Source organism: Felis catus, chromosome D3, assembly GCF_018350175.1.
Source record: "Felis catus isolate Fca126 chromosome D3, F.catus_Fca126_mat1.0, whole genome shotgun sequence".
NCBI lineage: Eukaryota > Metazoa > Chordata > Mammalia > Carnivora > Felidae > Felis > Felis catus.
In genome coordinates this window covers 80,648,079-80,672,050 of record NC_058379.1, presented here as the reverse complement: position 1 = coordinate 80,672,050, position 23,972 = coordinate 80,648,079, and the positions used below count along the sequence as shown (strand labels likewise).

The 23,972-nt window shown below is 47.0% G+C and overlaps 1 long non-coding RNA gene and 1 pseudogene across 2 annotated transcripts in view; one reads left to right on the top strand and one right to left on the bottom strand.

Moving 5' to 3' along the window:
- The first annotated feature begins 275 nt into the window (after positions 1 to 275).
- Positions 276 to 23,972, top strand: part of LOC111557343 — a 51,162-nt gene continuing 27,465 nt past the window's right edge. Inside the window, exon 1 of one of the 2 annotated variants that reach the window (XR_002737381.2) lies at positions 276 to 400. This is a non-coding gene — a long non-coding RNA (uncharacterized LOC111557343). Of the gene's footprint in view, positions 401 to 21,027; positions 21,131 to 23,972 lie in introns of those variants that run through there. The other variant, XR_006587582.1, reaches the window with a different exon arrangement.
- On the bottom strand, positions 20,222 to 23,373 carry LOC101091408 (annotated as a pseudogene).

The window sequence follows — 23,972 nt, the reverse complement described above, 5'->3', positions numbered from 1 at the left end:
GAAGACTGGCTGCAGCTCTGGAGGCGGTGATGTTCAGGAAATTCCACCTGTCCTCTCCGTGCTCATCGGTCGGGACCCCCACTTACTGCCGCCCACGCCCCAGCCACGTGTGTGCACCCCACAGGCTGTATCTGCACTGTTTGCCTTCTGAGGAGCCCAGCACCAGGACCCAGCCCGTGGGCATCCCCCCATGGTGTTCAAAAGAGGGAGTATTTCCTGCTGGTGGGGCTCAGTTGGAGGGGCCGGGTCCCCTACAGCAGGGCGCTGGGCGTCGGGCTGGATCAGGGGAGAGAGCTACGTGCTGAGGCTGCTCTTCAGGGGAAGCCCGGAGAAACCAGCAGTGTGGGTCTCCTGGGCTCAACTCGCAGCTGTCGGGGAAAGACTGGCCTGGAAGAAGCAAGTAAGTGCCTGCATTTTGTTCTATGTGTGAACACGTGTGTGCGGTCGGTGGGTTGTGTTGGCTTGTTGCTTACCCGCTCTGGGCGCCTATTGTGCCAAGCACGCTAAAGTCTAGATCTTTCTGGGGAGTGGAGTCCAGGATGGGAAACCCAGGAGGCTGAGAGGACTAGCTAGAGCCTGGGTGCCGTTAGTCCCCCTGGGCTTCCAGGAGTCGGAGCGGGATTGTCCCGTGGGCCCAAGTTGGGCCGGGAAGGCACTTCTTTCGGTGGGAGAGCTGCTGGATCTAGTGTGAGACTGTCTCCTGTGCTGTGGCGGGGGGGTGGTGACAGCGTGCTGTCTGGGAAGTCGGTGTGTGCCTGCGAGCTGTGGACTGGTCTCCTGCCAACACCCCATGGGTCTAGATCTGGGTGTGGCTGGATGACCGTAGAGCCCTCGCCGAGGTGCCCTCGCCTTTAACTATGGGGCCGGTGGGGGTGCGATGGGGGGAGCTGCTCAGGCGAGGTTGACCCGGTCTGTGCTTTCAACGGCTGTAGGGACGAGTAGTGCTGGGTGAGCCCTGAACTCAGGTCTGGAGGAGGAGGAGAACGGAGGATGGCTGCAGTCGGGGGTTGAGGGTGGCCAGAGCTGACAGCAAAAAGGCATATCAGGTGGGCACCCCAACTGGTCCCTTGTTCACCTGATGCACCTGATTTTCTGATTCAAAAAAAAAATACAGGGGCGCCTGGGTGGCTCAGTCGGTTGGGCGTCCTGCTTCGGCTCAGGTCATGATCTCGCAGTGCATGAGTTCGAGCCCCGCGTGGGGCTCTGTGCTGACAGCTCGGAGCCTGGAGCCTGCTTCGAATTCTGCGTCTCCCTGCCTCTGCCCTTCCCCTGCTTGTGCTCTGTCTCTCTCTCAAAAATAAAGAAACATTACAAATTAAAAAAAAAAATACAGTCCCAAAGAAATTGCATGTGGGTGGCAGCGTCTTCTACATTTTTAAATGATGGTTCTGCGGGAAGATGGATGGGGGGGGGGGGGCGGGATGTCGATTCACAACCCTCTCAGGAGCTTCCCAGGTGTAACCTGACATCAGCCCCCATCGGCAGAGGGCAGGGAGGGACAGAGGAAAGAAGCAGGCCTCTCCATGTTGGTAGGTAGTGATCTTAACAATAGCAAAGGACGGGGGCGCCTGGGGGGCTCAGTAGGTTAAACGTCTGACTTCGGCTCAGATCATGACCTTGCGGTTCGTGAGTTCAAGCCCGGAGTCTGGTTCTGTGCTGACAGTTCAGAGCCTGGAGCCTGCTTCGGATTCTGTATGTGTGTGTCTCTCTCTCTCTAACCCTCCCCCACTTGCACTCTGTGTGTCTCTCTCTGTCAAAAATAAATAAACATTATTAAAAAGAACAATAGCAAAGGAAACTTACATCTGATTCTTGTCTTGGGCAACAGCAAGATGAGCAGATCCCACACCGCCCTGCAAACCTTGTTTATAAAAGGCCCTAACTGGGCTCAGTCACATGTACTGTGCAGGTGTTTCCATCATCACCATTTCAAGGCTATGTCCTTGGAGCAGCCTGTGGGAGCGGAAAGGCAAGTGGAACCCACACTCCCAAGGGGAGGGGAGGAGCCTCCACGTGGCCGGGTCCAGCTCAGGGGTCAGTCAGTGGCCAGGTGTTTTTGATCACTTTCCCCAACAGGGTGGGAGTATGACGGAGCCTCTTTGGAAGCTCAGATGAGTTCGGAGGAGCAGAGGCGAGGGACAGGATGGTTTGGGATGTGTTTTCTAGATGAAGCAGAACGGTTGAATGGGCTGGGTGGAGTGGTGAGGGAAAGAGAATTCCAGACGATCCCTGGGTGTTTGGCTAGAGCAACTACATGGATGCTTTTGACATTTTCGTGATAAAAACTAAGAAAAGACTCCTTTGGAGTAGAAGACCAGAAGTTCTGTATTGCCAGGATGAGTTTCTGATACTTATTAAATACCCACATGCAGAGATACAAGGAAGATGCTTAAAACACAATGAAAAAAGGGCTATGGAATATAGCATAATTACGGTCGCATTTAAAGATAGTGCTTAGGAAAAAACCTGGAAGGGAATAAAACAATGTTAATGTGTTAATGAGATCAGGGCCATCTCCTCATTAACGTTCCTATCTTTTCCAACTTTTGTGTGCGTTATTTTATAGTCAGGGGGAAAAATCATTATCGGTTACATTTTAAAATGTGTCCATGGCTTCTGGGACAAGAGGAAGCTTTATTCCACTTCCAGGACCTTTGTAAAGATGTGCTAAATAAGAACGTCAGTTAAAAAGCCAACAAGGTTATGGTGTTTGCAAGGTTGGCTCATCCTTTTATACATAAAGGTAATTTGGAAGCTTATAACGTGCCAGGTGCCCGGCAAGCCCCTGAGATACAAATACTGGGAAGTCAAGGTCTCTTCAAGGAATTTACAAGATGAGAGGTGCCCATTTGAAATCTTGGAATTAGGGGCGCCTGGGTGGCTCAGCCAGTTAAGCCTCTGACTTCGGCTTAGGTCATGATCTGATGGTTTCAGGAGTTTGAACCCTGCATCAGGCTCTGTGCACTGACTGTGTGGAGGCTGCTTGGGATTCTCTCTCTCTCTCTCTCTCTCTCTCTCTCTCTCTCTCTGCCCTTTGCCCTGCTCACACGCTGTCTGTAAAGATGTGCTAAATAAGAATGAATGAATAAATAAATAAATAAAATCTTGGAATTAGAAAAGAATGTTGTAAACAAGAGTGGACCCCAAATCCCTAAAGGTGAATACTTTGCTCCTATCACCACTTTAAACCTTTTTCAGGATTAAACAATCCACCAAATGGAAAAGTGTTCCTAAGTGGGGTCCCAAATATTTTTTTTTGCAGACCTGTCCTATACCTTAAAATTTTTTTTAAATTTTTATTCAAGTATAATTAACATAATATTAGTTTCAGGTGTATACTATTCAACACTTCTATACATTACTCAGTGCTTATTATGTGTATGTACTTTTAATGCTCTTCACCTATTTCACACCCCACCCCCCACCTGCCACCACTCTGGTAACCATCGGTTTGTTCTTTATATTTGAGAGTCTTTTTTGTTCTCTCTTTTTATTTTTTTTGCTTTTTTTCCTTAAATTCCACATATGAGGGAAATCATATGGTGTTGGTCTTTCTCCGATTTATTTCACGTGCATTATGCCTTCCAGATCCATCCACGTTGTTGCAAATGGCAGGCTTTCATTCTGTCCCCTACTTTCTGAAGGTCTGGCTGCATCCCCTTCTGTCTCCAGTATGCTCTACAAGATGGTAATGGAAGGGACCAGAACTTACCTGGAAATGGTTTGTGCTAAAGCCTTACCTCAGTTCTGTTTCTCCCTTCTGTATAAGAGCTGCTCTCAATCCATAGATTGTATGGTACTTGACAGACCTTTTCTTCCAGAGAGGAGACCTCTTCAATGCTCTGTAATCTGTTTTGTGACCTCCTGAATCTTCCCCCAGTACACCCCACCCCCACCCCATACTCCACTTGTTCTCCTGAGGAGGGAGCCTCCCTTCCCCTGGATTTCACTAGGGCAATGAGGCAACGATTGTGTCACTACGGAGAGACCCCCACCCCCCAACACTCCAAACCTTCTTCCTGTTCTTTTAAGCTTAATTTTGCAAATCGTATCCCTCTAATATGAAAAGGTCCCAAATTATGGATTTAATCCCCGAAGCACTTCCAGTGAGGCTGCTAAGCTCGATGGAAAACTGCTACTTACCCTCACTGAAGCTCTTTTTTTTTTTTTTTTTTTTTTAAGTTTTGTTTATTTTGAGAGAGAGCATGAGCAGGGAAGGGACAGAGAGAGAGAATCTCAGGCAGGCTCTGCACCATCAACACAGAGCCCAATGTGGGGCTCGAACCCATGAACCATGAGATCATGGTTTGAAACCAAGAGTCAGATGCTTAACTGACTGAGCCACCTACGCTGCCCCTCCCTGAAGCTCTTATTTGACCAGCGGTTCATCACGGGGATTAATCCACTGCCACAGTGCTGTCCTGGGAATGGTGACAACTAGAGATGACCCAAGATCACTGTGTCCACAGCCTTCTGTGACAAACTGAAGTCCAGGGGTACCTGGGTGGTTAAACTCTTGATTTCAGCTCAGGTCATGATCTCATGGTTCGTGAGATTGAGCCCCAAAGTTTGGCTCCGTACTGACGGTGCAGAGCCTGCTTGTGATTCTTTCTCTCTCTGCCTATCTCTCCCTCTCTCCCTCTCTCCCTCTCTCTCTCTCTCTCTCTCTCTCTCTCTCTCTCTCTCTCTCACACACACACACACACACACACACACACACACAAAGTAAATAAAATAAATATTTAAAAAATTAAGAAAAAAAAACCTGAGGTCCACAGGGCCCATGGGACTTGCCCAGATTCCCACTGTGGGTCAGAACTCACGGGGGACCCCGGCCTCCTATTCACATGGAAGGTTCTAAGCCAAGCATTACAAACCTTTACCTCCTAGTAAAAAACAAACAAAACAACCAAGCTGGAGCCGGCTGTGGTGTGTGCGTGTGTGTGTGTGTGTATGTGTGTGTAGTATAGTAATCATGCGTGGACCACATGGTGAAGATTGCCTCCTCAGTAAAATGGTTAAGACCATTGGATCCCCCTGAGCCTCAGCTGTTTCTTGCATGTATGACAGTCCTCACCTCTGAGTGCCGTCGTCAAGACGACGTGAATTGCTGTACGTTAAACATCCGGGGCCGTGTCTGACACTTATTTAAAACCGTGTATGAGTGTGAACCCTTACGGCTTCCACACGATGCAAACAAACAATGGGAAGTTCTGATTGTTCCACACCCAGTCATTCTTCCGGTGTGTCCCGTGGGCTGAACACACGTGCTGGGGAGACCACAGCCATCCCCCGATGTCCTCCTCAGCCAGCAGAGGCCAGAAAGGGACCCCTTCACGAGGCTGTGTGTTGGTGGCACAGGGAGCCCCTCTGGTGCCAGCTGTCTCCACTCGCCTCCCCCTGGGCCCTGCCATAGGTCCCGGTGGAGCCTGTTACGATCAGGCCACATCAGTTTCATCTGCCCAGAAGATGCCTGCTCATCGGGCGAACTCCTGAAGGGTGCTGTTCCGGATTGTCTTTGGCTCCGTGAGAAACGAGATGGCAGCGGTGAGCTCCTGGGTGCCTGCCCACCGTGGGGACAGTGACATAGGTTCATTAAAGGCATAAATCAGCTAATCATCCAGATTGCAGTTTCCACTCGTTTTTCGATGATTTACTTGCTATTTATTGATCTTGGAGTATGGGAAATGGCCTGTGCTGGACACAATAAGCAAATCAAAAAATACAGGGAAATGCCTAACCAGAGTCACTCATAGGCACTTCATAAACATACCCTGGAGCACAGGGTGAAGCCAGGAGCGTGGGGGCGGCGAGCTAGCTCCGCAGGACATTGTCCACAGCTCCGAAGGACTATATGTACTAAGTTGAACCATTGGAAATGGTGAATATGCAACCAATTTTTACTCTACCAAAACAACAACTGAAAATGGTTCAACCTGATACCTGTACCAGTGCTGTCTGAGGTCCCAAAGGCAGGAGAAAACTTTAAGCACCTGCCTCGTGCCCATCTCTCTGCCAGCCACCTGGAAAAGAACTGACCTTCTCTGACACCCCCTGACCTTGCCCACATCTGTGGGCTCACGTCACACCCTCTTGCCCTGGGTCCCTGAGCTCTAACCATTGAACTCTATCTCCCTGGCTTGAAGCCAGTAGGAACCTTCTTCCAGCTGTGGCCCTCTGTCCCCTTGTACTGAGCTCTCCCCTTCCCCTGGGGAGCCCCAGTTCTCAGCTGCGTCCACCAGGGGGCACCCTCTGCGTCAGAGCAAGGAGAAGGTCTAGTTCAGCTGTGCCCACCAGGGGGCGCCCTCTGCCCCAGAGCAAGGAGAAGGTCTAGCTCAGCTGTCCCCACCAGGGGGCGCCCTCTGCGCTAGAGTAAGGAGGAGATCTACCTCAGCTGTGCCCTGCAGAGGGCGCTCTCTGCACCAGAGGAGGTCTACCTCCATCAAGCGCTACTGGGGGGCAGTCATCTGGCTGATGATGGGGCTCAATCATCAGAAGCCACAGTGAACTAAACCACATTCTCCTTTACCTGCTTTAGTAAAAATGATCCTTTTTCCTTTTCTGCGTCTTTTTGTCTTGTTTCACCATTGGTTCAGACAGAACAAGGAGGGAGGCAAAGAAGAGGGAGGCTATTGATGCCCACTCCCCCTGAATATCCCACCTGTGCCCCTCCCTTCAGGTCTTCGCTTGTGCAGTTTCCTGTCCTCGAAATTCTCTTCTTCTGGAGAAGAGAAGACTAACTTGTCTTCATTTTTATTTTTCATTGAAGTATAGTTGAAACACAGTGTTACATTTGTTTCAGGAGTACAGCAGTGATTCAAACACTAGATATGCTGTGCTCACCCCAAGTATCGCTTTACAATGCTAAAACGATACCATTAACTATATTTGCTATGCTGTACCTTTCATCCCTACAATGGATTCCAAACTGGAAGCCTGTGTCTCTAACTCCCCTGCCCTCATTTTGCCCAACGCTCTCCCCTCTGGCAGCCACCGGTTCTCCGTAGTTGTAGGTCTGTTGTTACTTTTTCTTGTGTCTGTTTCTTTAATTTTTAGATTCCACGTATGAGTGAGATCATATGGAAGTTGTCTTTCTCCGAGTTATTTCACTTAACATTATACTCTTTGGATCCATCCACGTTGTCACATGGCAAGATCTCATTCTTTATTATGGCTGAGTAATATTCCATCGTGTGTACCACATCTTCTTTATCCATGCATCTATCACCAGCACTTAGGTAGCTTCCATATCTTGGTTATATAAATAATGCTGCAGTAAACCTAGAGATGCATGTATCTTTTCAAATTAGTGTTTTCATTTTCTAAGGGTAAATAGTAGTGGAATTACTGGACTTGTAGTATTGCTACTTTAATCTGGGCGGGAACCTCCGCAGTGTTTTCCATAGTGGCTGCACCGTTTTATGTTTCCACCAGCAGTGCAGGAGGGTTCCCTTTTCTCCTCAGTCTCGCCAAAATATATTTCTTGTCTTTTTTTTTTTCAACGTTTATTTATTTATTTATTTGTTTGTTTGTTTATTTATTTATTTATGGGACAGAGAGAGACAGAGCATGAACGGGGGAGGGGCAGAGAGAGAGGGAGACACAGAATCGGAAACAGGCTCCAGGCTCTGAGCCATCAGCCCAGAGCCCGACGCGGGGCTCGAACTCACGGACCGCGAGATCGTGACCTGGCTGAAGTCGGACGCTTAACCGACTGCGCCACCCAGGCGCCCCAATTGTCTTTTTGATACTAGCCATCTTGACAAGTGTTAGGTGGTATCTCATTGTAGTTTAGATTTGCATTTCCCTGATAATTAATGGTGTTGAGCATCTTTTCATGTGTCTGTGGGTCATTTGTGTGTTGTCTTTGGGAAGAGTCTACTCAGGTCCTTTGCCCATGTTTAATTGGATTATTTAGGGTTTGGGGTGTTCAGTTATAAAAGGTTTTTTTAAAAATATATTTGGATATTAATCCCTTATCAAATATGTCATTTGAAAATCTTCCATTCTGTAGGTTGCCTTTTTGTTTTGTTGATGGTTTCCTTTGATGTGAAAAAGCTTTATATTTTGTTAGTCCAATTAGTTTATTTTTGCTTTTGTTTTTTTTGTTTTGTTTAACCCTAACCCTAACGTATCTAGAAAAATGTCACTAAGGCTGATGTCAAAGAGATTATTGCCTGTTTTCTTTACAAGTTTTATGGTTTCACGCCGAGATTTAGGTCTTTAATCCATTTCGAGTTTATTTCTGTGCATGGTAAGAGAAAGTGGTCCGGTTTCATTCTTTTGCATGTAGCTGTCCAGTTTTCCCAGCAGCATCTATTGAAGAGACTTGTCTTTTCCTCCTTGTATATCCTTACCTCCTTTGTCATAGATGAATTAGCCACAGAAGCGTGGGTTTATTTCTGGACTCTCTACTCTGTTGCATTGTTTCTTATGTCTGTTTTTGTGCCAGTACCATTCTGGTTTGGTTATTATCGCTTTGTAGTAGATCTTGAAATCTGGAATGGTGATATCTCCAGCTTTATTCTTTCTCAAGATTTCTTTGGCTTTTTGAAGTCTTCCATGGTTCTAAACAAATTTCAGAATTATTTGTTCTAGTTCTGTGGAAAATGTTATTGGTATATTACAGGGATTGCATTGAATCCATAGATAGCTTTGGGTAGTGTGGACATTTCAACAATATGCTTCCAGCCTACGAACATGGAATATCTTTCCATTTGTTTGTGCTGTCATCAGTTTTTCTCGTCAATGTTTATAGTTTTCCGAGTACAGGTCTTTCACCTCCTTGGTTAAGTTGATACTGAGGTGTTTTATTCTTTTTGGTGCAATTGTAAATGGACTTGTAAATCGTAAATGGAATTGTTTTCTTCATTTTTATTCCTGCTACTTTGTTATTAGCTTATAGGAATGCAACAGATTTTTGCATATTAATTTTACATCCTACAACTTTACTGAATTCATTTTTTACCTCTAATATTTTTTTGGTAAAGCTTTTAGAATTAAGAAAAAAATTTTTTAATGTTTATTTATTTTTGAGACAGAGGCAGAGCATGAACAAGGGAGGGTCAGAGAGAGGGGGAGACACAGAATCTGAAGCAGGCTCCAGGTTTTGAGCTGTCAGCACAGAGACTGACGCAGGGCTCGAACTCACGGACCATGAGATCATGACCTGAGCTGAAGTTGGATGCTTAACCATCTGAGCCACCCAGGCGCCCCATAGAATTTTTTTTTTTTGTATGGTATGTCGTCTACAAATAGTGACAGTTTTACTTCTTCCTTACCAATTTGGATGCCTTTTATTTCTTGTCTGATTGCTGTGGCTAGGATTTTCAGAATTATTTTGAATAAAAGTGGTGAGAGCAGACATCTTTGTCCTTTTCCTGATCTTAAAGGAAAAGCCCTCAGATTTTCCTTATTAAATATAATGTTAGCTTTGTGTTTGTCATATAGGGCCTTTTATTATGTTAAGGTATGTTCCCTCTAAACCTACTTTGTTGAGAGTTTTGATCATGAATGGATGTTGAATTTTGTCAGATGCTTTTTCTGCATGTATTGAGATGAGCATATAATTTTTATCTTTCAATTTAATAATGTGGTGTATCACATTGATTTGTGGATATTGAACCATCCATGAATCCCCCCAAGTAAACCCCATTTGATTATGGTGAATGATCCCTTTAATGTATTATTGAATATACTTTGCTAATGTTTTGTTGAGGATTTTTGAATTCATGTGTTCATGGTCTGTCATTTACTTCCTTCTTCATCCTTGTCCTCCTCCTCATCTTCCTTGTCCTCATCGTCATCCTTGTCCTCCTCCTCCTCCTCCTCCTCCTCCTTCTCCTCCTTCTCCTTATCCTCCTCCTCTTCCTCCTCCTCCTCCTCCTCCTCCTCCTCCTCCTCCTCCTCCTCCTCGTCCTCTTCCTCATCCTCATCCTCCTCATCCTCGTCCTCCTCCTTGTCGTCATCCTCCTCCTCGTCGTCATCCTCCTCCTCCTCCTCGTCGTCATCCTCCTCCTTGTCGTCATCCTCCTCCTCGTCGTCATCCTCCTCCTCGTCGTCATCCTCCTCCTCCTCGTCATCCTCCTCGTCCTCCTACTCCTCGTCCTCCTACTCCTTGTCCTCATCCTCTCCGTCCTCCCCATCCTCCTCCCTGTCCTCCCCGTCCTCCTCTCCGTCCTCCTCCCCATCCTCCTCCTCGTCCTCTCCGTCCTCCTCCCTGTCCTCCTCCTCATCCTCCTCATCATCCTCCTCATCATCCATCCAACTCCTCCTTGTCCTCCTTGTCCTCCTCGTCGTCCATCCGTCTCCTTCTCATCTGTCCTCTCCTCCTCCTCCTCCTCCTCCTCCTCCTCATCCTCGTCCTCCTCATCGTCCATCCCCTCCTCGTCGTTCGTCTGTCTCTTCCTCATCTGTCGTCTCCTCCTCCTCCTTCTCCTCCTCCTCCTCCTCCTCCTCCTCCTTCTCCTCCTCCTCCTCCTCCTCCTCCTCCTCCTCCTCCTCCTTCTCCTCCTCCTCCTCCTCCTCCTCCTCCTCCTCCTCCTCCTCCTTCTCCTCCTCCTCCTCCTCCTCCTCCTCCTCCTCCTCCTCCTCCTCCTCCTCCTCCTCATCGTCCGTCCGTCTCCTCCTTGTCGTCCGTCTGTCTCTTCCTCCTTCATCTCCTCCTCTTCCTCCTCCTCCTCCTCCTCCTCCTCCTCCTCCTTCTCCTCCTCCTCCTCCTTCTCCTCCTCCTCCTCCTCCTCCTCCTCCTTCTCCTCCTCCTCCTCCTTCTCCTCCTCCTCCTCCTCCTCCTCCTCCTCCTCCTCCTCCTCCTCCTCCTTCTCCTCCTCCTCCTCCTCCTTCTCCTCCTCCTCCTCCTTCTCCTCCTCCTCCTCCTTCTCCTCCTCCTCCTCCTCCTCCTCCTCCTCCTCCTTCTCCTCCTCCTCCTCCTCCTTCTCCTCCTCCTCCTCCTCCTCCTCCTCCTCCTTCTCCTCCTCCTCCTCCTCCTCCTCCTCCTCCTCCTCATCGTCCGTCCGTCTCCTCCTTGTCGTCCGTCTGTCTCTTCCTCCTTCATCTCCTCCTCTTCCTCCTCCTCCTCCTCCTCCTCCTCCTCCTCCTCCTCCTCCTCCATGTCTTTGCCTGATTTTGGTATTAGGGTAATGCTTGTCTCATAGAATATATGTGGAAGCTTTCCTTCCTCTTCTAATTTTTGGAATAGTCTGATGAGACTAGCAATTAACTCTTCTTTAAATTCACTTGTGAATCTGTCTGGTCCTGGACTTTAGTTTGTTGGGAGTTTTTCAGTTACCAGTTCATTCTTGTGACTAAGCTATTGTTCTGTTCAGATTTCCTGCTTCAGATTTTCTTCTTGCTTCAGTTTTGTAAGATCGTATGTTTCTAGGAATGTATCCATTTCTTCTAGGTTGTCCAGTTTGTTGACATATCATTTTTCATAGGAGTCTCTCATATTTCCTTGCACTTCTGTGGTCTTGTTATTTTCTCTTTTCTATTGTTATTGTTTGTTTTTAATCTCTCTGCTCTGATATTCATTATAGCCTTCCTTACACTAAACTTAGGCTTTTGCTCTTCTTTTTCTAGTCCTTTAGGTGTAAGGTGAGATTCTTTGAGACTTTTCTTATTTCTTAAGGTAGCCTGTATTGCTATAAATTTTCCTCTTAGGACTGCTTTTGCTGTTTCCCAAACATTTTGGGTTTTTGTGTTTTCATTTGTTTCCATGGTTTTCCTTTTTTAAAATTTCCTCTTAGATTTCTTCTTTGACCCACTGTGGGTTTTTTTTAAATGTTTGTTTGTTTGTTTTGAGAGAAGGGAGGGGACAGAGGATCTGAAGTGGGCTCTACACGGACAGAAGAGAGCCCAACATGGGGCTTGAACCCACAAACTGCAAGATCATGACCTGAGCTGAAGCTGGACATGTAACTGATGGAGCCCCCCAGGCGCTCCTGACCCTCTGGTTTTTAGTATCATTGTTGTTTAGCTTCCGTGTGTTTGTGCTTTTTCCAGTTTGTTTCTTGTAATTGGTTTCCAGTTTTATACTGGTTGTGGTTAGAAAACATGCTTGATATGGTTTTAATCTTCCTAAATTTATTAGAATTTGTTTTGTGGCCTAACACGTGGTACATCCTGGAAAATGTTCCTTGTGCACTTGAAAGGAATGTGTATTCTGTTCTCGGGTAGAATGTTTTATATATCTGTTAGTCCATCTGGTCTAATATGTCCTTCAAGGACACTGTTTCCTCATTGGTTTTCTGCCTGAATGATCTAGCCACAGATATAGGTGTGGTGTTAAAGTCCCCTAATCGTTGTATTACTGTCAATTTCTCCCTTTATGTCTGTTAATGTTTGTTTTACGTTTAGGTGCTCCAGTGTTGTGTGCATAGATATTTACAGTTATTAAATCCTCAGTCCCCTTGTTGGATTGACTCTTTTATCATTATGTAATGCCCTTCTTTGTCTCTTGTTACAGTTTTGTTTTGCTTTTTTAAGCCTGTCATTTTCTCTGATCTAAGTATTGCTCGCCTGGTCATCTTTGATTCCAAATACATGGAGTATCTTTTTCATCTCTTCACTTACAGTCTCTATGTGTCTTTAGGTTTGAAGTGAGTCTTTTCTAGACAGCCTATAGATGGGTCTTCCTTTTTTATCCATTCAGATTCCTCATGTCTTTTATTGGAGCTTTTAGACCTTCTAAATCTAACCTAATCATAATTTTAAAACTTTTTTTTTAATTTGAGAGGGAGGGAGGGAGAGAGAGAGAGAGAGAGAGAGAGAGAGAGAGAGAACTTGCATACGAATAGGGGAGAGGAGCAGGTGGGGGGAGAGAGAGAGAGAACTTGCATATGAGTAGGGCAGGGGGGGGGGAGAGAGAGAGAGAGAACTTGCATATGAGTAGGGGAGGGGGAAGAGAGGGGAGAGAGAATCTTAAGCAGGCTCCATGCTCACTGTCTGGCTCAATCACATGACCCGAGGATCATAACGTGAGCCGACATCAAAAGTCAAACACTCAGGGCGCTGAGGTGGCTCAGTCGGTTGAGCGTCTGACTTTGGCTCAGGTCATGAACTTGTGGTTTGTGAGTTCGAGTCCTGAGTCAGGACTGCTGACAGCTTAGAGCCTGGAGCCTGCTTCGGATTCTGTGTCTCCCTCTGTTCCTCCCCTGCTCGCACTCTGTCTCTCAAAAATAAATAAAAGTTAAAAAAAAAATTAAAAAAAAAAAAGAGTCAAACAATCAGCTGAGCCACCTAGGTGTCCCTAACCTCGTTATTAAGAGGTATATACTTTTTTTTTTTTTTTTTTTTTGCCATTTTGTTCATTGTTTTTTGGTTGTTTCTGTAGTTCTCTGTTTTGTTTTTCTCTTGCTGTCCTTATGATTGATGACTTCCTGTAGTGGTATACTGGGCTTTTTTTCCTTATTTTGCTTGAAGTTATTATGTTTTTTGGTTTGTGGTTGCCTTGAGGTTTATGTGTAATATTCTAAATATATAGCAGTCTATATCAAGCTGATAGTCGCTTAAGTTTGGAGACTTTAATTTTTGCTCCCACCCTCCATGTTTTAATATTTTCCATATTTTTAGTGATTTTCCTTAATTTTTTTAGATAGTGGCTTTTACTACTTTTGTCTTTTAATCTTCATAAGTGATTGCACTACTCCTTAATGTTGGTCTGAGTTCACTCATGAAATGTTTTCTTCTTATAATGTTCTAATTATGGCCTTTTCTTTTCCACTTAAAGAACTGTCTTTAACATTCCTTGTAAAGCTGGTTTAGTGGTGATGAATTCTTTTAACATGTGTTTGTCTGGGAAACTCTTTCTCTCTACTTCAAGTCTAATGATAACCTTGCCGGGTAGAGCATTTTTGGTCGTAGGTTTTTTCCTCTCAGCACTTTGCAGGCCAGAAAGGACAAGCATGATCTAGTAAAGTTTCTGCTGAAAAAAATCAGCTGATAACCTCATGGGATTTTCCTTGTGTGTACTAGTTATTTCTCTCTTGCTGCTTTAAAAATTCTCTTTGTCTTTAATCTTTAACGTTTTTATTTTTACATGTTGGGGGTTGTACCCCCTCTGGTTCATCTTGTTTGAAAGTCTGTTTCCTGAACCTGATGTCTGTTTCTTTCCCCAGGTTAGCGAAATTTTCAGGCTCTTATGGCTGCAAATAATTTTCCTGTCCCTTTCTCCATCTCTTCTTCTGGGACCCCTATAATGCAAATGTCTGTTTGCTTGATGTTGTTCAAGGGATCTCTTAACCTAGTCTCCTTTTTGAAATTCTTTTTTTGTTGTTGTTATTCAGCTTGGATGCTTTCCATCACCGTGTCTTCCAGATCACTGATCCGTTCTTCTGTATCCTCTAATATCGTTGATTCCCTGTAGCGTATTTTTCACTTTAGTTATTTTGTTCTTTAATTCTGGCTATTTTTTTTTAATAGTTTCCATCTTTTTGTTGAAGTTCGCACTGAGCTCCTGCACTCTTCTCTCCATCCTGTGAGCATCCACACACACATTAATTTGAATTCTTTGCCAAGTACATTGCTGATCCCCATTTCAGTTAGCTTTTTTTTTTTTCCTTTCCCTGAGGTTTGTCTCGGTGTCTCAGTTGGAGCACATTCCTCTGTCTCCTCATTTTGTTTAACTATGTATTTTTCTATGAATTAGGTAGAATAGCTATTTCTAAGCTTGAAGGAATGACTTGTATATCAATGTCCCCTGTGTAGACGGTGTGCTTGGCGACTTTGGCTGGCTGGAGCCGTGGCTGTCGTGGGCTACGTGTCCTCGGGCACTCCATGCGGGGGCTGCCAGAGTGGTGGGCAGGAGCTGGTGTGGACACGGCCGGGCTGTTCCTGTGGCTCTCCTCTCAAAGGGCGCCCTGGTCAGACAGCTGAGGCTGAAGTGGGTGCAAACCAAGGGCTGCCTTGGTGTGGCACCTGGAGTCAAAGCGATGCAGGCCTGGAATGTTCTGGGGTTCTCTGAACCTGTGTCACTTCGGTAAGACCACTGGTGCCGTAGCGCTTGCTGACCGGTGGTGTTCCTGTGTGAGCCATGCCGGGGTTGCCCGGGCTGCACCGCTGTGGCTGGTGTGGGCTAGGATCTCAGGGTTTACTGACGCGCTAGACCGGCTGGGGTGCACAACCCTCGCTCCTGTCTGCCCTATCAAGGTAGAGGGGGGAGCGGAAACCGTGTCACTTGCCAGCCCCTGGGACCCGGAGAGAGTCCCAGCGGCTCCCCTGCCATTTGGCGGAGTTGTAGTACTGCGTCTTTTACCTTTTAGTTGCTCTTTTGAGCCACACGTGCTTTTCTGTGCCCCGGGGAATGCGGGGCGTGGGTTAGGGGCTGGGGGCTCCCAGGGGCGTGGGCTACATGTGGCACCCAGACCCGCTCTTGTCTGTGCTGTCAGGGCGGTCGCCATGCTGCTTGCCAGCTTTTCTGACCTGGAGAGGGGCCCAGTAACCCCCCCCCCCCCCAGTGTTTTGGCGGGGTTATGGGCACGTGCTTTTAAAATGCGCCTCTTTTTCTGTGCCCCACAGCAGGCGAATGTGCCCTCAGACCCTCAGTGGTGTCCCCTCCCGCTGCAGCTCACAGAATAGGAGGCGGAGGTTCCCTCCATTAGGGTGTCTTGGTCCCACCCCCGTACTGTACACGGTCCGTTTGTCGCTCGCGGAACCTGCTAGCCTCCCGCTCTCCAGGGGGAGTCGCTCTGCAAATAGCGGCGGCGGCGGGTATGCTGTGTCTGCAGGGGAGGGCAGGTCGGGGCCTTCCCGGGTCGCCGTTGGATCAGAACTCCTTGTCTCCCTTTAATCCAGTCTTAGGTCAAATATTCTTTACCCTTTTACCCTCTTCTATTTCCTTTGCGTTCCTTTTGTTAATATGAAGTAATTGTCTTCATTGAAAAAAAAAAATGTATCCAATATCTGTCTGCTCAGGAGGGTTTAGGAGAAAGGATCGACAGGACTTGGTGACCTGTGACAGGTTCCACTCCGGTCGGGCTTACAGGAGGTGCAGCTCTGGGGCAGGTTGGGCTCGTGGTGCCCGAGTCCTGGGAGCAGGCGTCCCCGAGGCAGAGAGGAGAGGCAGACACGGGGACGCGAGGCGAGTGCTCAGGGCCAGATCGCAGTGCGAGCAAGAGGGGAAGGGACCAGCGAGGGCCGAATGTTTGGGTCACGCAGGGCGGCTGCGTAACGTGGAGCGGCAACCGTCTGAAGCCCGTCCAAAGGCAAAGCGAGAGCGGTGGGGGGACGGGACAGTTTGATCCGAGGGATGGTCAGCTGTGGGCAGCAAGTGCCACTGGCGGCTGTAACACGCCACTGTCCCTGGAAGCCAGGCCCAAGGCCACCGGCGACCCTGCTGAGCAGCCTCCAGGCCACGGGGGAGGGACGGCAGGCGGGACGTAGGGGAAGGAGAGAGGAGAGCGGACCACGGAAGCAGGAACAGGGACGACCGTCCATTTTCACGTTGCGCAATGGGAGAGGCTGCGCGCGCTTCCGGGGGAGGGAGCAGTGCCAGGGCAGAGCCCGAGAAGAGGACCTTGAACTTGCAGCAGCAGCTGGGTGGGGGCGGCAGAGGGGCCCGGAGGCTGGGAGCAGAGAAGGAAGAGGCCGGAGATGGCCGACCGTGGGTGGGTGACGTGCCGGGAACTGAGGCACTTAGGGTCGTGAGGAAGGTCTAAGGTCAGTGCTGCCAGAGACGCAGCAAGGCCTAGGGGGTCTGGAGCTGCGCACCAGGTGGGGCCGTCGGCCTGAACCGGTGCCTTTCTTGCTCCACAGCCCAGGAGGGTGCAAAACGGCGGAGGGCTCGGGGCGCGTGAGCGGCTGGCTTCGGCTCAGGCCATGATCTCACAGTCTGTGAGTTCGAGCCCCGCCTCGGGCTCTCTGCTCTCGGGGTGGAGCCCGCTTTGGATCCTCTGTCTCCTTCTCTCTCTGCCCCTCCCCTGCTCTCTCTGTCCAAAAATAAGCATTAAAAAAATAAGTGCCCACACAGAGAAGAAATCTTAAATGAAAATAGACTCAAATTTTAACAATGCTGTTTCTAAGTTGTGGGATTCTACTGCGTGTCTAAAATGTTCTGTAAATGAGCACGTATTACCTTTTTCTTAAAAAACCATGAATGCCAGTTTTTAACCGGCAAGGTTTAGTCGTCTTTTATTGGTGTCGTGGTAATGATATTTCCGATGAAAGAATGCAGTATCCTTACATTCTTGAAGCCTAGCTGAGGCACCGTATTATGTCGGGTTCAGGTGTGCAACATGGCGATTTGATGGCTCCGTGTTATGCTGTGCCCCCCACGAGTGCAGCTGCCATCTGTCACCACACAGCGCTATTAGAATACCCTGTAGTCCCCACGCTGGGCCTTTCATCCCTGTCACCTTCATTTGACAACCGGAAGGAAGCCTATGCTTCTCACTCCCTTTCCCCGTTTTCCAACGCCCACTCCAGTTGCCTCTGGAAACTGCCAGTTCTCTGCACTTGTGGCCGTGTTCCTGGTCTTTTGTTTGTTTCTTCATTTGTTTTGTTTGTTAAGTTCCACATAGAAGTGAAATCATATGGTACTTATCTTTCTCTGACTTCTTTCTCTTAGCATCATGCCCTCTGTGTCCACCCATGTTATCAGCAATGGTGAGATCTCATTCTTTTTTATGCCTGAGTAATATTCCTCTCTCTCTCTCTGTGTGTGTGTGTGTGTGTGTGTGTGTGTGTGTGTGTACACATCTTTAGCCATTCATCTATTAATCAACACTTAAGTTGTTTTCATAACTTGGGCTGTTATAAATAATGCTGCAATAAAAACGGGGGTGCATATATCTTTTTGAATTCGTGGTTTCATTTTCTTTGGGTAAATAGCCAGTGCTAGAATTTTACTGGATCGCGTATTATTGCTATTTTAAGTTTTTGAGGAACCTCCGTACTATTTTCCGCAGTTGCTGCATCAGTTTACATTCCCAGCAGAACTACACGAGGGCTTGCTCTTCCTCCACATCCTCACCAACGCCTATTTCTTGTCTTTTTGATACCAGCCATTTTGACTGTGGGAAGGTGATAACCTAATTGTGCTTTCGATCTGCATATCCTGATGGTTAGTGAGGTTGAGAGTCTTTTCCTGTGCCCCTTGGCCATCTGTATGTCTTCTCTGGAGAAATGTCTATTCAGGTCCTCTGCCCATTTTCTAGTTAGATTTTATTTTTTTTAGTGTTGTATACGTTTTTATATTTTTTGGATATTAATCCCTTATCAGATATTTCATTTGCAAATATTTTCTTACATTCAGTAGGTTGCCTTTTTGTTTTTTGATGGTTTCCCTCACTGTGCACGGCTTTTTATTGGTGGTGTAGTCTCAACAGGTTATTTTTGCTTTTGCTTCCCTTGTCTGAGGACACCGATCTAGAACGTTGCTAAGGCTGAAGTCCATGAGATTACTGTTTATGTTTTCTGCCATGAGTTTTCTGGTTTCAGGCCTCACATTAAGTCTTTAATCCATTTTTTTGTGTGTGTATGGTGGAAGAAAGTGATACACTTTGCATGTCGCTGTCCTGTTTTCCCAGCACTGTTTATTGAAGAGATGGTCTTTTCCCCACCCGCTATTTTTTGCCTCCTTTGTCATACCTGAATTGACCATACAACCTTGGGTTTATTTCTGGGCTCTCACTGTATTCCATTGAAATGTTCATTTGTGTGCCAGCACCATACTGTTTTGACTATTGTAGTAGATCTTGAAACTGGGATTGTGATACCTCCAGCTTTGTTGTGGTTTTTTTTTTTTAATTTTTTTTTTTCAACGTTTATTTATTTTTGGGACAGAGAGAGACAGAGCCTGAACGGGGGAGGGGCAGAGAGAGAGGGAGACACAGAATCGGAAACAGGCTCCAGGCTCTGAGCCATCAGCCCAGAGCCCGACGCGGGGCTCGAACTCACCGACCGCGAGATCGTGACCTGGCTGAAGTCGGACGCTTAACCGACTGCGCCACCCAGGCGCCCCATAAAATAAACATTAAAAAAATTTTAAATGTACATATATAAATATATAGCAGTCTGTATTCATATATAAAAATATATATATAAATATATAGCAGTCTGTATTAAGCTGATGGTCACTTAAGTTTGAACATATTCTAAAAGAACTTCACTTTTATTCCCCCGTCCATGTTTTATGTATATATGGTCACATTTTACATCTTTTTAGGTAGTGGGTCCTTATCTAATTTTTTAGATAGAGTTGATTTTTACTACTTTTGTCTTTTAACCTTCATACTAGCTTCATAAAGGATTGCTACCTTTACTATTTATTTCATTTTATTCATGAAATTTTTTCCTTTCATAATTTTCTTATAATTATGGCCTTTTCTTTTCCATTTAAGAAGTGCTTTAACGTTTCTTGTAAGGCCAGTTCAGTGGTGATGAACTTTATTTTTTTTCCTCCCTCCCTGCCTTCCTTGGTATGGGCAACTCTTTACCTCTCCTCCAATTCTGAGGAGAATTGCAGGTATTCTTGGTTGGTTTTTTTTTTTGTTTTTTTTTTTTGTTTTTTGTTTTGTTTCTTTCAGCACTTTGAATTTATCATGCTGCTGCCTTCTGGCTGCAAACTTTCTGCTGAAAAACCAGCCCATAGCTTTGTGGGGTTTTACTTTGTATATAACTAGTTGCTTCTCTCATGCTGCTTTTGTTTGTTTCTTTTTACCAGTTTTAAAATCCTTATTCACAAATCAGTATAGCGTGGTGAGTTTGAATACCATATGTATGATAAAACATTATGAAAAGCTTCCTATTTACAATGAAGGTATTCTTTTATATAACTGAATCATCTGATATGCTACCTCCTGCAATCACTTAATGGACCCAACTGTACCCTTTGATTGGGCCAACTTTATGATTTTCCTAGGAAGTTTTGAGTTGAGGATAGTTTCTTGCCGCTGCTTTCCATGATCCAAGGCTTAGGGCGAAATTCATGGAAACAAGCAATTAGAACCTGATCTCTCCAGGATCGAGAGACAGTAATGAATAAAAGGACATCCTGTCACTTTTTAAAGGCTCCCAATTGCTATGCTTTGCAGGATATGGAGGAGAGAGGTACACCGTCGAGGAGGAAAGAATCAGTCCCCAGAAGTATACTGAACATTTCTAAACTGTCAATATCAAGAATTAATTTCTAAAACACAAGTTTATAAACAGAAGCCATCCAACTAGCTGTTAACTGAAACGCATATGCAATATAGTCAAGGAAATACTGTGCTTACAAAACCACATCTTACTTATCTCTGATTTTAAAATCATGCTTCCCCTTACGGGTGTGCAAGTGAGCAGTGGAGAAAGTGTGTATCGTCTGAAGGGCCAGTTGGTGCCAGGGATCTCACCACTTCCAGGAGCCGCGGGCTGGAGAACTTTATTAGGCAACGGAGCGGTTCTTTTCTCTCAGTCAAGATGTCTCCAATTCTTTTTTATTTTTAAATTTTTTTAAAGTTTATTTGTTTTGAAAGAGAGAGAGAGATAACATGAGCAGGGGAGGGGCAGCGATGGAGAGAGAGAATCCCAAGCAAGCTCTGTGCTCCTCACTGACCCCAACACAGAGCCTCATCTCAAGACTGTGAGATCGTGACCTGAGCCGAAATCGGGAGTCGGAGTCTTAACCGACTGAGCCACCCGGGTGCTGCCAGATGTCTCCGTTTACGTCACTTTGGACTTTGTTTCAAGCTTGTGCAAATTCTTGTCTTGGTCGAGGATAGTCTCCCAAAGTGTCTCTTTTTCTAGTCTGTTGTCATGAATGATCCTTGAATCCATGTGTATCTCCAGCTCAAGGATTCTTGCTTGTAGGGGTGTAGTTGAGTTGTGAGTTTCAAAGGTCTGATTGTTTAAAAACAGTAGTAGCCTTCAGAGAACCCGGATACCGGCCTCTGAGGTCCATTTTCAGAGCCGTATGGTGATCGCCAGCACCTGTCCGTGCCTGGCCCAGAAGGGTTATGTTGTTCTTCAGCTGGAAGGAGGAGGGGAAGGCGCAGGGGGTCTGGGAATAGTTTACCACATAGGCAGGTATGAACTTTTCCTGGTTCCCCAGGCATTTCGGATCCATACCGCATTCTCCACAGCCTCTCTGAAGCGGACCGTCACATTTTCCAACGCTGTCTGAAGAATCGTCCCGTGTTGGTTCCGAACCAAAAAGGTCAGTGGCTTCACCCGGTCCTTTCCTCATCCGAAAAACATCTCAAACTTTCTGGTGCTCACAGGAGAGTATAAGCGGCGTCTAACGGGGCCGCGTCGTGGGCACTTGCACGCTCCTCCTCACGGAGCAGAAGCAAGGCCCGGACAAGAGATTCCTTTCTCTGCTGGAAGTCTACGGTCTGTTGAGTTTCAGACAAAAAGATTCCCAGGTTGGGAGAGCGTCATCATTTCGGTCATCGGGATCATCGAGACGGTCCTCACGATAAACTCGGCAACAGTTCCATCCGTCTCTGTGGCGCGGCTGTCCTCGCCGGCAGTCATCTCTCGTCTTGCTGCTCTTCAAATTCTCTTTCTCTGTAATCTTTGGCATTTTAACGATCATGTGTCGTAGTGTGGACTTCCTTGGGTTCATCTTGTTTGAAACTCTGTTTCTTGAACCCACGCGTCTGTTTGCTTCCCTTGGTAAGGGAAGTTTCCAGCTGGTATGTCTTCAGATGATGTTTCTGCCCCTTTGCCTCTCTCTCCTCCTTCTGGGTTTCCTGTAATGTGAATGTTTGCTCGCTTTACATTGTCCAAGAGATCCCTTAACCTGTCGCCATTTACATTTTTCTTCTTCTTGTTCAGCTTTGCTGCTCTTTTTGCTCTTCCGTGGCCCCGTCTTCCAGATCGTTGGTCTGTTCTGCGTTGTCTAATCTGTTGATTCTCTCTAATGTATTTTTCATTTCAGTTACCAACTTCTTCAATCCCGACCGGTGTTTCTTATGTTTTCTGTCACTTCGTTGAAGTTCTCACTGGGCACGTCCACTCCTCTCTCCATCCCGGCGAGCATTTTTGTGAACGTTACTTTGAATTCTTTGGAAGATTGTTTCTATCTGCATTTCATTCATTTCCTTTTTTCTGAGGTTTTGTCTTATTCTTTGGAGCATGTTTTTCGGTCCATTTTGCTTTTCTTTCTGTGTTCGTTTCTATGCGTTAGGTGGAACAGCTACTTTTCCTCAATTTTGAAAAATTTTTTTTAGAGAGCGCGCGCACAAGCAGGGGTGGGGGGCAGAGAGAGGGAGAGAGAGAATCCCAAGCGGGCTCCGCGCTCTCAGTGCACGGCCGGACCCGTGGGGCTCCAACTCACGCGTCATGAGAGCGTGACCTGAGCCAAAATCAGGAGTCTGACCCTTCACTGACTGAGCCACCCGGGCGCCCCTGCTTCTCCTAACCTTGGAGGAATGGTCTTGCGTACGGTGGTCCCCTGGGTGGACTGTGCCCGGTGACCTTGGCTGGCTGGCGGGAGCTGTCGCTGTCGTAGGCTGGGGGTCCTGGAGCACTCCGTTCTGGGGCTAACCCGGCGATGCGGCTCGAGCTGAGGCGGGCATCGGCCGGGGCTCCCGGGGGGGGGGGGGGTGGGTTCCGCAGACAGGACTCCAGGTGAGTCCTCTGTCGTCCAAGTGGCCCGGGACTGGAGCGTCGCAGTGCGCTCTGCGCCCGTGTCGCCTTGGTGAGCCGCTCGGAGCTGTAGTGAGTGCTGCGCAGGGCTGTTCGGCGTGCGCCTCGGGTGGCCTCTTGCTGGGACAGCTGGGGCCGGTGGGGGCCAGGAGGAGCCTGCGACTCCCTGAGGCGACGGGTCAGCGAGGGCACCCAGCCCCTGCTCCCGTCGGCACTAACGCGGGGGACGTGGACCGTCAGTCGCGGCCCTCGACAGCCTCTCTGCCCCGGCCGCCACTGTGTGGGGTTCCAGGCCTGCTTCCTTTATATTTTCTTTGCCCTTTTCAACTGTGGCTTTTTTTTTTTTTTCTGTGCTTCACAGCAGACGAATCTGCTCATGGTCCCTCGGTAGTGTCCGCACTGCAGCTCCTGGTGTCGGGCTGGGGTTCCCTTCGCTACCGTGCCTCTCTCTCTCTCTCTTGCTGTTCTCTGTCTTTCGTGAAGCTGCTCAGTCGGCCCTCAGTTCGGCTCCAGGAGGAATTGCTCTATAAATAGCTGTAGATGTGATGCGTCAGCGCCAGAGGTGCGTTCAGGTTCTTCCTGCGTCGCTGCGTTGGACTGGAGATCTTAAAGAGCTATTTTTAACCTCCCGAAACGTTCTAGGGAGAGGAATATTCAAGAGTTCTTAAAATGTGTCATAGACGATAAAACAAATAGAAGAGTGAACTTTGCGCGCAGGTTGTATCGCTGGCTTACGGCACGATTTCTAAATGGAAAGCTGCTGTTAATTATGGAGTTTTCTTTTTTCTTTTTTAAAAGACTTTTCTAATGTTTATTTTTGAGAGAGAGAGAGAGAGAGTATGAGCAGGGGAGGGACAGAGAGAGAGAGGGAGACACAGAATCCGAAGTGGGCTCCAGGCTCCAAGCTGTCAGCACAGAGCCCGACACGGGGCTCAGACTCACGAACTGTGAGATCGTGACCGGAGCCGAAGTCAGACACTCAACCTTCCGAGCCATCCAGGTGCCCCTATGGAGTTTTCTTAAAGACCCAGAAAAGCCAATGACCTATTAAATGAGCTCACAGAGTCAACATCAAGGCACAACATTTGGGAAAATGATCTTTGTTGACATTTCAACGTTTTTCAATAGAGAAGACTAGTAATTAGGGCAAAGTACAGTCTTTGGAATAAGACCCAAATAATGGTAATGACTAGAACTTCCTTATAATTTCAGGTGAAAGCCAGTTTTAATTCCACCTCTTTCAGAAGAGGAATGACTGTGACCGTAGTCTGGTTGGTCATAAGCAGATAACAGAAAATTGCCTGCTACTCCCCTTTTGAACAGGATAGAATACGCTTTCTGATTTGGATAATTTTTTCTTTAAGTTTATTTATTTATTCTGAGAAAGAGTACGAGCGGGGGAAGAG